At 44.7% G+C, this 15,660-nt stretch overlaps 1 protein-coding gene across 1 annotated transcript in view; it reads right to left on the bottom strand.

The window, feature by feature from the left end:
- Nucleotides 1-14,233, bottom strand: part of tmem63c (transmembrane protein 63C) — a 217,116-nt gene extending 202,883 nt beyond the window's left edge. The window contains exon 1 of the mRNA XM_080202134.1: nt 14,205-14,233. The gene's annotated coding sequence lies outside the window, so the exon portion shown is untranslated. The remainder of the gene's footprint in view (nt 1-14,204) is intronic.
- Between the last annotated feature and the right edge of the window lie 1,427 nt (nt 14,234-15,660).

Consider the following 15,660-nt stretch of genomic DNA (forward strand, 5'->3'; position numbering starts at 1 on the left):
TCCTACTATTATTTCTACCAAAGTGGATAACCTCACATTTGCTAACATTATACTCCATCTGCCAGGTCCTCGACCACTCACAGCCTATCCAGATCCCTCTGCAGACTCTCCACACCCTCCACGCCATTTGCTTTTCCACTCATCTTCGTGTCATCAGCAAATTTCGTTACCCTACACTCAGCCTCCTCCTCCAGATCATCTACATAAATGGTAAACAGTTGAGGCCCCAGCACCGATCCCTGCGGCACTCCACTAGTCACCAACTGCCAACTGGAATAGCACCCATTGATTCCAACTCTCTGCCTCCTATTAGACAGCCAATCCTATATCCACGCTAACACCTTACCCCCAACTCTGTGCACCCTAACCTTCTGTAGCAACCTTTTGTGAGGCACCTTATTAAACGCCTTCTGGAAATAAACGTGCATAACTATCTATGGTGTAAAAAGAACCTTGAAGTAGGCTTCATAACTAAACACTGGGGAACTCTTTATTATAGGTGTGCACTGTCCCACAATCAAATCCTAAAATGCTTAACCAGGTTCCACCTAACCCCACCTCAGGGTCACATGACCTGCACTCTTAAAGGGGCAGTACACACTGCAACCCCAACATGCAGACATCACAAAATTGGTTAGAATCAGCATGGTTTTATGAAAGTGAAATCATGTTTCACAAATCTACTGGAATTCTTCGTAGATGTGAGAAATAGAGTTGTTAAGGGGGAGCCAATGGATGTGGTTTATCTGGACTTTCAACAAGATATCACATAAGAGATGAGTGTGTACAATTAAAGTGCATGGGATTGGTGGTAGTGTACTGAGATTAAGAGAAAACTGGTTAGCAGACAGGAAACAACAAGTAGGAATAAATAGGTCTTTTTTGGATGGCAGATCGTGACTAGTGGAGTACCACAAAGATCAATGCTAGGACCTCAGCTATTCACAATATCTATTAATAATTTAGATGAGGGAACTAAATGCAATATCTCCAAATTTGCAGATGCGAGGAGGATGGAGAGACGCTTCAGAACAGTGTGAATAAATGTGAGGTTATCCAATTTGATAGCAAAAACAGGAAGGCAGATTATTATCTGAATGGCTATAAATTGAGAGAGGGGAACATAAGCACTAGGAGCAGGAGTCGGCCATCTGGCCTCTTGAGCCTGCCTCGCCATTCAATAAGATCATGGCTGATGTGTTTGTGGACTCAGCTCCATTTACCCGCCCGCTCACCATAACCCTTAATTCCTTTACTGTTCAAAATTTATCTATCCTTGCCTTAAAAACATTCAATGAGGGAGCCTCAACTGCTTCACTGGGCAGGGAATTCCACAGATTCACAACTCATTGTGTGAAGAAATTCCTCCTCAACTCAGTCCTAAAGCTGTTTCCCCTTATTTTGAGGCCATGCCCCTAGTTCTAGATTCACCCACCAGTGGAAACAATTTCCCTGCTTCTATTTTAACTATTCCCTCCATAATCTTATATGTTTCTATAAGATCTCCCCTCATTCTTCTGAATTCCAGTGAGTATAGCCCCAGTCTACTCAGTCTCTCCTCATAAGCCAAACCTGCAAACCAACTCCTTGAGATTCCTGCACAAGGACACCCATGTCCTTCTGCACAGCAGCATGCTGTAATTTTTTTACCATTTAAATAAGTCCATTTTGCTGTTACTCCTACCAAAATGGATGACTTCATTTACCAACATTGTACTCCATCTGCCAGACCCTCACCCACTCACCTAGACTATCTATATCCCTTTGCAGACTTTCAGCATCCTCTGCACACCTTACTCTGCCACTCATCTTAATGTCATCTGCAAATTTTGACACACTACACTTGGTCCCCAACTCCAAATCATCTATGTAAATTGTAAACAATTGCGGTCCTAACACTGATCTGAGGCACACCACTAGTCACTGATTGCCAACCAGAAAAATACCCATTTACCCCCACTCTTTACTCTGGAGCAAGACTTGGGTATCCTCGTATACCAGTCGTTAAAGGTAAGCATGCAGGTGCAGCAGGCAGTAAAGGAGAGAAACAGTATGTTGGACTTCATAGCAAGAGGATTTGAGTACAGGAGCAGAAATGTCTTGCTGCAATTATACTGGGCCTTAGTGGAGCCACACTTGGAGTACTGTGTGCAGTTTTAGTTTCCTTATCTGAAGAAGGATGTCCTTGCTATAGAGGGAGTGCAGCAAATGTTTACCAGACTGATTCCTAGGATGGTGAGATAAACATATGAGGAGAGATATAGCCCAGTTAGGGTTATATTTGTTGGAGTACAGAAGAATGAAAGGGAATCTCATCGAAACCTATAAAATTCAAATACAGCTAGACAGGGTAAAGGATGTTCCCAATGTTGGGGATGTTCAGAACTAGGGGTCATAACCTAAGGATAAGGTGGTTAACCTTTTCAGACTGAGATGAGGAGAAATTTCTTCACCCAGAAAGTGGGAGCCTGTGGAATTAGCTGCCCAGAAAACCACTGAGGCCAACATATTGTATGTTTTCAAGAAGGAGTTAGAAATAGCTCTTGAGATGAAACGATCAAAGGATATGGGGGAAGGTGGGATGGGGCTATTTTTGCATAATCAGCATTGATCATACTTAACAGTGGAGCAGGCCCAAAGGGCCGAATGGCCTACTCCTACTTCTAATTTCTATGATTCTATTAAGTAGTCTTTTTCTTCATCTTGATTCCAGTCTTATCCTTCTTTGAAACTCATCTTTCCCAGAATATAAAAATCAGGTATGCTCTCCATACTGCTCCCATTTCAGGATAAAATAAAAATGTAATAACCTTGTCTTATTTATTTGTGATGTTTTCCAAGTCGTAAACCTCTTTTTACTTGCCTTTGAAATTTAGCAACTAAACATAACAAATCCTCTTTATCTCCTAATGCAAATTTTTACCTATGGCTTATTTATATACACAAAATTTAACTTACTTCAAGTATATGCCTTTCACATTTAGACCCCTTTGATGGTCAAAATGTTAAAAATAATAAAATATTTGTTCTCAGTTCTGGTCCTATTTAAAATGAACCATCATAATTCCAAAAAGACTGTTTCATGTTCTCAACCCATTTCACATTATTTACTGCATTTATCTACACACACAAAGCTATTAAACTTCAGGGTATATGCACCAATCAAGAAAATATACACAAGTCTTTAGTAAAAATGGAGTTCCTTCCAGTTCATTCTCCATTTTCCAAATGTCCAAGTTCTTTTGACTCTCAAAATCTTGACAACACATCTGCAATTAAAGTTTCTTATCCATCCACACATATAATCTGTAAATTCAACATTTGAAAACATAGAAACATAGAACATTACAGCACAGTACAGGCCCTTCAGCCCTCAATGTTGTGCCGAGCTATGTCCAATCCCAAGATCAAGCTATCCCCTCCCTATCATTCTGGTGTGCTCCATGTGCCTATCCAATAACTGCTTGAAAGTTCCTAAAGTGACCGACTCCACTATCACAGCAGGCAGTCTGTTCCACACCCCAACCACTCTCTGAGTAAAGAATAGGAGTTTGCATTAATAAACTCCTCCTGAACATTCTGGTCTTCTGGGTTGTGGTCAGTATATATCGTTGTCTCTGAAGAATTGCTTGCAGCATAAGTTTCAAAATACTGCAAGTCCCGCATCAAACTTAATGTTTTCTTTTCTATGGTTGAATATTTCTTCTGATGTCCATTCAACTTCAGTGAGAAATATCCTACTGGCTTTTCAGTTCCTTTCAGTTGGTCACTGGAAATATAAATCTCTTGTTTAAAGTTATCAATCTCAGTGGGGATCACAAGAACAAAGTCACCATTCCTTCACCCAATTTCTACCTAAGCTTTTACCAATATGCCTGCGCTCTTTCTTTCTCAATTTCATAGCCAAATAATAACTGCCAGCTACACAGCGGAACGGAATGCACAACTGGGACAAGGCAGGTGAGATTCAGTAACGAATAATGAACCAAACATAGTTAATCTAACAGTAAGGGGAAATTTACCCAACAATAATCATAATAGATTTAAATTCCATATTAGGTGTGAAAAGAGAAAATTGACAGTTACAAAGATTCAAGATTTTGCTAAGTCTAGCTTTAACAGAACAAGAAACTGGTGACAGAAAACTGGTCAAACCTGTTATGGGTAAAGCCACAGACGAACATTGGAAGGTGTTCAAAAAAGTATTTAGTTTAATGCATGACTTGTGTATACCCCTGAGGGGAAAGAACTTTACTTGTCAAATAGAACAACCACAGTTGACAAATGAGGCAAGAATGAACACAAAACTAAAGGAGCAATCATATAATAGTGTGAGTAATTATTTTGATCCTAGGGACTGGATAGATGTTAACAATATGCAAAGGAAAACTAAAAGATAATTAGAAATGCAAAAGGGAATATGGAAGGAAACTTGCAAGGGATTGGCAGCAAGTATTCACTATTACAGTGTAACCAATGGCAAAATGCTTTGGTGGTCAGCTAAGCCGGTATAAATATCAAGACTGAACGATCCCACCAGCAGTCAATGGCAAGCTGCCTCTGCTTCCAGAAGCCTTACAGAAAATCCCTGTCTCTTTTAACTAAAGGACTAGACTATAATTTTGCTGCAGCTATGCAAAACCTTGGTTTGGTCACATCTGGAAGAACTGTGTCATTCTGGGCGCCACAAAGAAAGGTTATCATCGTCTTGAAAGGAAGCAGCACTGATTTACCAAAATGTTACCAAGGCTCCAAGTGTTAGATCATGAAGAGAAATAGTGCAAAATAGGCTTGTAGTCCCTGGAATATCCTGGAATGGTTAGAGGGTGATTATATTAGGAGCATTAGGTTTTTGAAAATAATTGACGTAAATTGAGAGAAACGTTTTTGCTGTTGGGAGAGTCCAGGCCAAGAATACAGAACCTTAAAATCAGCATGAGGCCATTCAGAAAAGTTCATACTTAAAGTGGTGCAAGTGTGGAACTCCCACCCTCAAAAAGCAGTCGATGCTAGCTCCATTAACAATTTTCAATCTGGCATTGATAATTATTTGTTAGATGAGTCTATACAGGGTGGGTAAATGGATAGTAAAAGCAAAATACTGCAAATGCTCGGCATCTAAAATAAAAACAGAGAATGCTGGATAAACTCAGCAGATCTGACAGCATCTGTGGAGAGACAGAAACAAAGTAAATGTTTTGAGTCCGTGCGAGTCTTCTACACAACTGCAGGAATCAGGGTAACAACTAGTCATTGAAGTATGGAACAGATTTGAGGAGCTGAATTACCTCTATCAATTTCCAGGTTCCTATAAACATTAGGGATGTAAGTTTAGACCATACCTGGTTAATCCATCCTGGACACAGCAAGATTCACTTTAGTTTACATGCTAGTTCTATACACTGTCTGAAGAAAACAATGATTGAGTACAGAAACACACAATTAGTCCCTACTTCACACAGACACACACTTCCATCTCAAATTACATTGTGATCTCATAGTCTCCAAATCAGCCACATCATCAGTACATCACCCCAGGATCACATCACAATGTTATTCAAGTCTCAAGCACAGTGCCACACTCTCATTCTATCTGCCTCGCTCATCCCCTGTTCCACTTTCTGTCTCTCCTCCCTAAGTCCTGTCTAACTATCTTTCTCTCTTCCCCCTCCTCATGCCCCTTTCTCTTTCGTTCACCCCTACCCTCGTCTGACTTATTCACTGTCCATGTTTCTCTCATGGGATGTGAGCAATTCTGGCAAAGTACTAATTGCCCCAATTATCCCTGAACTGCGTGTCTCACTCAGCTGTTTCAGAGGGCACTTAAGAGCCAGCTGTGGATCTTAAGTCACATGTAGGCCAGACTAGGTAAGGATGGCTAAATTCCTTTCCTAAAGGACGTTAGTGAACCATAGAACTGTGCAGTTTTGGTCTCTTTATCAAAGCAATATACTTGTGTTGAAGCAGGTGCAAGGAAGATTGATTTCTGAGATGAGAGATTAAGTAGAATGGGCTTGTACTTTCTGGACTTTGATGTGGAGATGCTCGTGTTGGACTGGAGTAGGCACAGTAAGTAGTCCAAGAAGTTTATTTGGTAGCACGAGCTTTCACAGCGTTGCCCCTTATCATGCTGATGAAGGAGCAATGCTCCTGAAGCTCATGCTACCAAATAAACCTGTTGGACTTTAACCTGGCGTTGTGAGACTACTTATTGTTTCTGGACTTTGGAACAATGAGAAATGATCTCATTTAAACATAAAGGATCCTGAAATGCCTTGACAGGATACATGTGAATCTTAGTAATTATTTATCCTGGGGGTTGTGAATCTAAGTCATTAAGGATATTCAATGCTGGGTGGTACATATTTGAAATCTGAGGAAATCAGTGGGTATTAGGAGCAAGTGAGAAATTGGAATTGAATTCAAAAATCAGCCATGGTCGCATTGAATGACAGAGAGGCTTAGCAGGCTGCAAGTCTATTTATAGAGTCATAGAGGTAAACATCACAGAAAGAGCCCTGCTGCTTCAATTTCTTATATCCTAATGACATATTCAGACAGATTTTCAGGGCCATGGGAAAAAGTTGGGGTTTGAGGTGGCACAGGTATGGTGAGTGAGATGGGCAGCACGGTGGCTCAGTGGTTAGCACTGCTGCCTCACAGCGCCAGGGATCCGGGTTCAATTCCAGTCTCGGGTCATTATCTGTGTAGCGTTTGTACATTCTCCCCGTGTCTGTGTGGGTTTCCTCCCACAGTCTGAAAGACATGCTGGTTAGGTGCATTGACCCGAACAGGCACCGGAGTGTGGTGACCAGGGGAATTTCACAGTAATTTCATTGTAGTGTTAATGTAAGCCTTACCTGTGTCTAATAAATAAATAAAGCTAGCTATTATGCGAACCATGGAGAGAAAGCTGTTTGAGTCTGAATGAGTATTGTTGGGACTGTGGGGGTGTTGGATATAATGTATATACAGCTTTCTCTCCATGGTTTGCATAACAGATAGCTTTATTTATTTATTATTCACAAGTAAGGCTTATATTAACACTGCAATGAAGTTACTGTGAAATTCCCCTGGTCACCACACTCCGGTGCCTGTTCAGGTCAATGTACCTAACCAGCACATCTTTCAGACTGTGGGAGGAAACCCACACAGACACAGGGAGAATGTACGAACTCCACACAGATAATGTATAGGTTTCCTCTGGGTGCTCCAGTTTCCTCCCACAGTCCAAAGATATGCAGGTTAGGTTGATTGGCCATGGTACATTGCCCCTTAATGTCAAGGGGGCCAGGAGGATAAATATATGGTGCTACAGGGATTGAACAGGACCTGGGCGGGATTGTTGTTGGTGCAGGCTTTATAGGTCAAATAGCCTCCTTCTGCTCTGTAGACAAAACAGAAAAGAGAAAAAAGGTTTCCTTCTTTGCTGTTAGATTTTAGGATTGCTCTTTTTACCCAGGTCTGAATGAGAAAAGTATAGTGAAATTAAACATAAGGCCAGTACTATCCCCTGGGATATATACATTATATCCAACACCCCCACGGTCCCAACAATATTCATTCAGACTTAAACAGCTTTCTTTCTGTAGTTCGCATAACAGATAGCTTTATTTATTTATCAGTCGCAAGTAAGGCTTACACTAACACTGCAATGAAGTTACTATGAAATTCCCCTGTTCACCACACTCCGGTGCTGTTCGGGTCAACACACCTAACCAGCATGTCTTTCAAACTGTGGGAGGAAACCAGAGCACTCGGAGGAAACCCACACAGGCACAGGGAGATGTACAAACTCCATAGAGACAGTCACCCAAGCCATGGATCAAACCTAGGTCCCTGGCGTTGAGGCAGCTGTGCTAACCACTGTGCCACCGTGCCACCCCACAGCTTTCTAACTGGTCTCATATGAAACACTTCTTAAACCATCTGAAATACCTTATTGACTACAAATTGGACATTTTCTTCACCTCTTCTGATAGTCACTCCGTCAAAAGATTTGCTGCTTTGATCAAATATGACTCCTTTAACAGTCTGTCCCTCATTAACCAACTGATACTCTCCATAACCCTTTAGGGGGATCACAATCCCCAACAGTGGATCAACATCCTGGGGTTACCATTGATCAGAATCTGCGCTAGACCAAGCATATAAATACTGTCTCTATCAGAGCAGGTCAGAGGCTGGGAAGTCTGCGACGAGCAGCGGCACAGTGGTATTGTCGCTGGATTAGTAATCCAGGTCATGCCCCAGGTTTGAAACCCACCACAGCAGACAGTGGAATTCAAACTCAATGAAACATCAGGAATTAAAAGTTTAATGATGACCACAAAATGTTCTAAAAGCCCATCTGGTTCACCAATCTCCTTTGGGAAGGAAAATCTGCCTTCCTTATCTGATCTGGCTGACATGTGACTTCAGGGTCACAACAATGTGGTTGATACTTAAACAGCCTCTGAAATGGCCCAGCAAGCCACTCAGTTATTTTCAACTGCTAGGAAGAAAACACAAAGGAATGAAACGGGACATACCACTCAACATCAACCTAGGCACCAGAAACAACAACGGCAAACCAAGCCCTGTTGACACTGCAAAGTCCTTCTTACTAACAACTGGGGGCTTGGGCCAAAATTGGGAAAGCTGTCTCACAGACTAGTCAAGCAACAGCCTGACATAGTCAAACCCTCAGAATCATACCTTACAGATAATGTTCCAGACACACTATCGCCATTCCTGAGTATGTGTTGTCTCACTGGCAAGTCAAATGCAGCAGAGATGTTGGCACAGTGGTATATGGGAGGGAGTTGCCCTGGGAGGGCTGAACATTTACCCTGGACCCCATGAAGTCAGTTTCATGGCTCCAGATCAAACAAGGGAAAGAAACCTCTTGTTGATTACCATGTATCATTTCCCCTCAGTTAATGAATCAGTATACCTCCATGCTGAAGACACTGAGGGTGACAGAATGTACTCTGGGTGGGGGACCTCAATGTCCATCACCAGGAGTTAACAAAGAACAGCACAATACAGGAACAGGCCCTTCAGCCCACAAAATCTGTGCTGACACAGATGTCTCTCTAATCTAATATTTTCTTGCCTCTATGTGGTCCATATCCCTCTATTCGCTGTCTATTCATGTATCTATTCAGATGCTTCTTGAACATTGTTAGAGAATCTGCTTCCACCACCTCCTCTGGCAGCAATCATCATCCTGTGTGTGAAAAACTTGCCCCTTACATCTCTTTTAAACTTTCTGTCTCTCAGTCTTAACCTGTGCCCCTGAGTAACTGACCCTTCAACCCTGGGAAAAGGACTCTGACTTGTGGCTTGGTAGTACCATTACAAGAGTTGACCAGATCCTAAAGGACATAGCTGCTAGTCTGGGACTGTGGCAAGGGAGTGAGGGAACCAACAAGAGTGAAAAACATACTTGATTTCATTCTCATGATTCATTTTGGTAGGACAAACTTGAATGCGGATTACAGGGTCAACGGTAGGGTTCTGAGGAATGTGGAGGAACAGAGAGGTCTTGGGGTTCATATCCACAGATCTCTGAAGGTTGCCACTCAAGTGGACAGAGCCGTGAAGAAGGCTTATAGTATGTTAGCGTTTATTAACAGGTGGTTTGAGTTTAAGAGCCATGGGGTTATGCTGCAACTATACCGGACCTTGCTGAGACCACATTTGGAATAGTGTGTGCAGTTCTGGTCACCTCACTATAAGAAGGATGTGGAAGCGTTGGAGAGAATGCAGAGGAGATTTACCAGGATGTTGCCTGGTTTGGAGGGTAGATCTTATGAGAAAAGGTTGCAGGAGCTAGGGCTTTTCTCTTTAGAGTGGAGGAAGATGAGAGGCAACTTCATAGAAGTTTATAAGATGATAAGGGAGATAGATAGTCTCTGAACGTCCACTCTATTTCCTCGGGTGGATTTAGCTGTTACTAGGGTGCATAACTATAAAATTCATGGTGAGAGATATAGGAGGGATGTCCGAGGTAGATTCTTTAATCAGAGTGGTTGGGCTGTGGAATGCGCTGCCTGCTGTGGTAGTAGAATTGGACACTTTAGGAACTTTCAAGCAGTTATTGGATAGGCACATGGAGCACACCAGAATGACAGGGAGTGGGATAGCTTGATTTTGGGTTCAGAAATAGCTCAGCATAATGAGTGCCGAAGAGCCTGTACTGTGTTATACTTTCTATATGTTGTCACCAACCTGCTTGCCACAGATGTATCTTGTCCATGGCAGTATCTGTTGGAGTGACTACAGCACAGTTCCTGTGGGGATGAAATGCCACGTTCACATTGAAGATACCCTGCATCCTATTGTGTGGCACTATTACTGTGCTAAATGGAAAAGACTTTGAACAGATCTAGAAACTCTAGATTGGGAACCCATGAGGCACTGTGGGCCGTCTGCAGCAGCAGAATTGTACTGGACCACAATCTGTAACCTCACAGCCCAGCATATCCTCCCTCCACCATTACCACCAAGTCAGGGGATCAACTCTGGTTCAATGGAGTGTGCAGCGGGGCATGTCAGAAGCAACACCAGGCATACCTAAAAATGAGGTGTCAACCTGGTGAAGCTGCAACACAGGACTATTTGTATGTCAAACTGCAAGTAATAGACAGAGCTCAATAATTCCTCAACCCATGGATCAGATCTAAGCTCTGCAGTCCTGTCACATCCAGCCCTGAATGGTGGTGGACAGTAAAACGAGTCACTGGAGGAGAAGATGCCGCAAATCTCCCCATCTTTAGTGATGGAGGAGCCATCAGAGCGTAACGTTGAAGCATTCATAACATTCTTCAGGCAAAAATGCTGAGTGAATAATTCATCTCGGCCTCCTCCTGTGGTCCCCAGCAACTCAGATGCCAGTCTCCAGCCAATTCGATTCACTCCCCCAGATATCAAGAAGCAGCTGGACGCACTGGATGCTGCAAAGGCAATGGGCCCTGATAGTATTCCAGCAATAGTACTGAAGGCTAGTGCTCCAGAACTTGCCACTCTCCTAACAAGTTGCTCCAGTACAGCCACAACACTGACACCTACCCAGCAATGTGGAAAATTGCCCAAAGATGTCCTGTACACAACAAACAGGACAAATCCAACCCAGCTAATTACCACCCAATCAGCCTAGTCTCAATCATCAGTAAAATGATGGAAGAGGTTCATCAACAGTGCTATCAAGCAGCACTTAGCAATAACCTGCTCACAGATGATTGTTTAGGTTCTGCCAGGATAACTCAGCTCCTGACCTCAGTACAGCCCTGATTCAAACATGGATAAAAGAGCTGAATGCCAGAGGTGAGGTGAGAGTGACAGCTCTTGACATTAAAGCAGCATTTGACCGAGTGTGGCATCAAGCAGCCTTAGCGAAACTGGAGTCAATGGGAATCAGGAGGAAAACTTTCTGCTGGTTAGCCTGGCATATGGAGATGGTTATGGGGGTCAGAAGTCAATTATCTCAGCTCCACAACATCGTTGCCAAAGTTCTTCAGGATAGTGTTCGAGGCCCAACCATCTTCAGCTGCCTCATCAATGACCTCCCTTCCATTATAAGGTCAGAACTGGGGATGTTCGCCAATGATTGCACAAAGTTCAGCATCATTTGCGACTCCTCAGATACTGAAGCAGTTCATTTCCAAATGCAGAAAGACCTGGACAATATGTAGGCCTGGTCTGACAAATGGCCAGCAACATTCATACCACACATATGTCAGGCAATGACTATCTTCGACAAGAGAGCATGTAACCACGATACTTGACATTCAGTGGCATTACCATAGATGAATCTCCCACTCTCAATACCCTGGGCATCACTAATGGCCAGAAACTGAAGTGAACTAGCCATATAAATACCGCAGCTACTAGAGTAAGTCAAAGGCTAGGAATCCTGTGATGAGTAACCCATCTCCTAAGTCCCCAAAGCTTGTCCATCATCTGCTAGACACAAGTCAGGAGCATAATACTCTCCACTTGTCTGGAAGGGTGCAGCTCCAAAAACACAAGCAACTGAACAGCATCCAGGACAAAAATGCCTGCTTGATTGCTACCAATCCACAAACATCCAATCCTTCCACCACCAACAAACAGTGGCAACCATGTGTACCTTCTACAAGATGCACTGCAGGAACTCACCAAGGTTCCTTAGGCAGCAACTTCCAAATGCATGATCACTAGAAGGACAAGAGTAGTGGATACCTGGGAACAGCACTTCTTGGAGTTCCAAGTCACTCACCATACTGACTTGGAAATGTATCGCTGTTTTTTCAATTTTGCTGGGTCAAAATAGTGGATTCCCTCTCTGACTGCACGGTAGATGCACTTACACCTCAGGGTCTGATTCAAGAAGACAGCTCACCAGCACCATCTCAAGGGCAACTAGAGATGGGCAATGAATCCTGGCCCAGCCAACAAAGCCCACATCCGGAATGATAAAAAAAAACACCCTCTTGACTGCCCAAAATCTGTCTATTACCCACAAGGCACAAATCAGGAGTGTGACTGAATACTCTCCACTTGCCAGGATGAATACAGCTCCAACAGCACGCAGTAAGCTCAATGCCACCCAGGACAAGCAGCCCAATTGATTGACACCCAATCTACAAACATTCTCTTTAAACACAACCGACAGTCGCAGCAGTGTGTACCATCTACAAGATGCACTGCACCATCTCAGTAAAACTCCTTGGACAGTACCTTTGAAATCCTCGACTGTTACCATCTAGAAGGACAAGAGCAGCAGATACCTGGGAACATCACCACCCAGAGGTTCCCCTCCAAATCACATACCGTCCTGACTCAGAAATATATCTTCATTCCCTCACTGTTGCTGGATCTCCCTTGACAGCAGGGTGGGTGTACCGACTGCAGCAGTTCAAGCTGGCAGCTCACCACCACAGTCTCAGGGACAATTAAGGATGGGCAATAAATGTGGATTTGCCAGCGACACACATATCCCATGACTGAACAAAGCAATCCCCATTTCTTCCTGGGGGGGGTCCACAATCCCCACTGCCCCCTGAAAGGGGGGTTCCACAATCCCCATTGCCCAGTGAGAGGGGGTTCCACAATCCCCATTGCCCCCTGACAGGGGGGTTCCACAATCCCCATTGCCCCCTGAAAGGGGGGTTCCACAATCCCCATTGCCCCCTGACAGGGGGGTTCCACAATCCCCATTGCCCCCTGAGGGGGGGTCCACAATCCCCATTGCCCCCTGAGGGGGGGTCCACAATCCCCATTGCCCAGTGAGAGGGGGTTCCACAATCCCCATTGCCCCCTGACAGGGGGAGTCCACAATCCCCATTGCCCCCTGACAGGGGGGTTCCACAATCCCCATTGCCCCCTGAAAGGGGGGTTCCACAATCCCCATTGCCCCCTGACAGGGGGGTTCCACAATCCCCATTGCCCCCTGAAAGGGGGGTTCCACAATCCCCATTGCCCCCTGACAGGGGGGTCCACAATCCCCACTGCCCCCTGAAAGGGGGGTTCCACAATCCCCATTGCCCCCTAACAGGGGGGTCCACAATACCCATTGCCCCCTGACAGGGGGGTCCACAATCCTCATTGCCCCCTGAGGGGGGGTCCACAATCCCCATTGCCCCCTGAGGGGGGGTCCACAATCCCCATTGCCCAGTGAGAGGGGGGGGTCCACAATCCCCATTGCCCCCTGAGAGGGGGGGGTCCACAATCCCCATTGCCCCCTGACAGGGGGAGTCCACAATCCCCATTGCCCCCTGACAGGGGAGTCCACAATCCCCATTGCCCCCTGAGAGGGGGGGGTCCACAATCCCCATTGCCCCCTGAGAGGGGGGGGTCCACAATCCCCATTGCCCCCTGAGAGGGGGGGGTCCACAATCCCCATTGCCCCCTGACAGGGGAGTCCACAATCCCCATTGCCCCCTGACAGGGGGGTCCACAATCCCCATTGCCCCCTGACAGGGGGGTCCACAATCCCCATTGCCCCCTGACAGGGGGGTCCACAATCCCCATTGCCCCCTGACAGGGGGGTCCACAATCCCCATTGCCCCCTGACAGGGGGGTCCACAATCCCCATTGCCCCCTGACAGGGGGGTCCACAATCCCCATTGCCCCCTGACAGGGGGAGTCCACAATCCCCATTGCCCCCTGACAGGGGGAGTCCACAATCCCCATTGCCCCCTCAGGGGGTGACTCGCGGCCTCGCCTTCTTCACTCACCTCCCGCTCCAGTGATGGAGCCGCAGCTTCAGCACCAAATACCCGAGCCCCGCCGGAAATACCCGAGCCCCGCCGGAAATACCCGAGCCCCGCCGGAAATACCCGAGCTCAGCCGGAAATGCCCGAGTTCCACCGGAAACAGCTTCCGAATTGGAGCCAGTTAGCAACAAGAATAATTCGAAATGTTCCAAATCTGAACTATTTCCTCTGATCTTGAACGCAATCTGGTTATTTATCGGCTTGAGAATGTGGGATCCTGCTATGCATTAAAACAGGCTGCTTTTCAGTCTCTTTATGGCTGCGAGGCGTTAAATGCTAATCTTAAACACAGATCCTAACTCCTAATCACTATTAATAAACATTAGCCTAATTCCTAATCCTAAATACCCTATATCCTAATCCTGAACAATCACTCTAAATAGTAAACTTCAAACCTTTGAAACCCAGTGCTAATCATAATACTAATCCTGAATCCCAGACTAAACATTAACCCTATATTGAAATTCTATCCACCAAATTTAAATCCTAATCACATACACCAACCTTAATCCTAATCCTAACTATTAGCCCGAAACAACACCAATGCCAATCCTATGATTGATTCTTCCTCTGCTGTGCATTCCAGAACGTTAGCACTTGCTGTAGAAAATGTTCTTCCTCCTATTCCCATTCGTTCTTTTGTCATTCACCTTAAACCATGCTGTCTGGTTGCAACCCTTCCATCAATGAGATCATCTACTCTGCCCAGGTCCCTCATCATTTTGAGCACCTCTTACCAATTCCCACAACCTTCTCCTTCAAGGAGAACAGTCCCTAGATTCTCCAATCTATCCAAGTAACTTATCCTGCATCCCTGGAATCATTCTCGTGAATATTTTAGAAACGTAGAAACTAGGAGCAAGAGTAGGCCATTTGGCCCTTTGAGCCTGCTCCACCATTCATTTTTATTATGGTTCATCATGAAATTCAATATCCTGATCCCTCCCTTCCTCCCACATCCCTTGATCCCTTTAGTCCCAAGAGCTATATCTAATTTCTTCTTGAAAATCAGACAACATTTTGGCCTCAACTACTTTCTGTGGTAGTGAATGCCACACATTCATCATCTTATGGATGAAGAAATTTTTCCTCACCTCAGTTCTAAAAGGTTCACCCCTTATCCTCAAACTATGACCCTTAGTTCTGGACTCTCCCACAACTGGGAACATTCTTTCTGAATATACCCTGTCTAACACTGTTAGAATTATATAAGTTTCTATGAGATCTCCTCTCATTCCTCTAAACTCCAGTGAACATAAGCCTAACCGACTAAGTCTCCCCTCATATGACACACCTGCCAGCCCAGGAATCAATCTGATAAACCTTTTCTGTACTCCCTCTATAGCAAGGACATCCTTTCTCAGATAAGGACACCAAAGCTGCATACAATACTCCAGATATGGCCTCAACAAAGCCC

This window comes from Carcharhinus amblyrhynchos, chromosome 14 (assembly GCF_965287045.1).
Source record: "Carcharhinus amblyrhynchos chromosome 14, sCarAmb.v2.hapA, whole genome shotgun sequence".
Taxonomy (NCBI): Eukaryota; Metazoa; Chordata; class Chondrichthyes; order Carcharhiniformes; family Carcharhinidae; genus Carcharhinus; species Carcharhinus amblyrhynchos.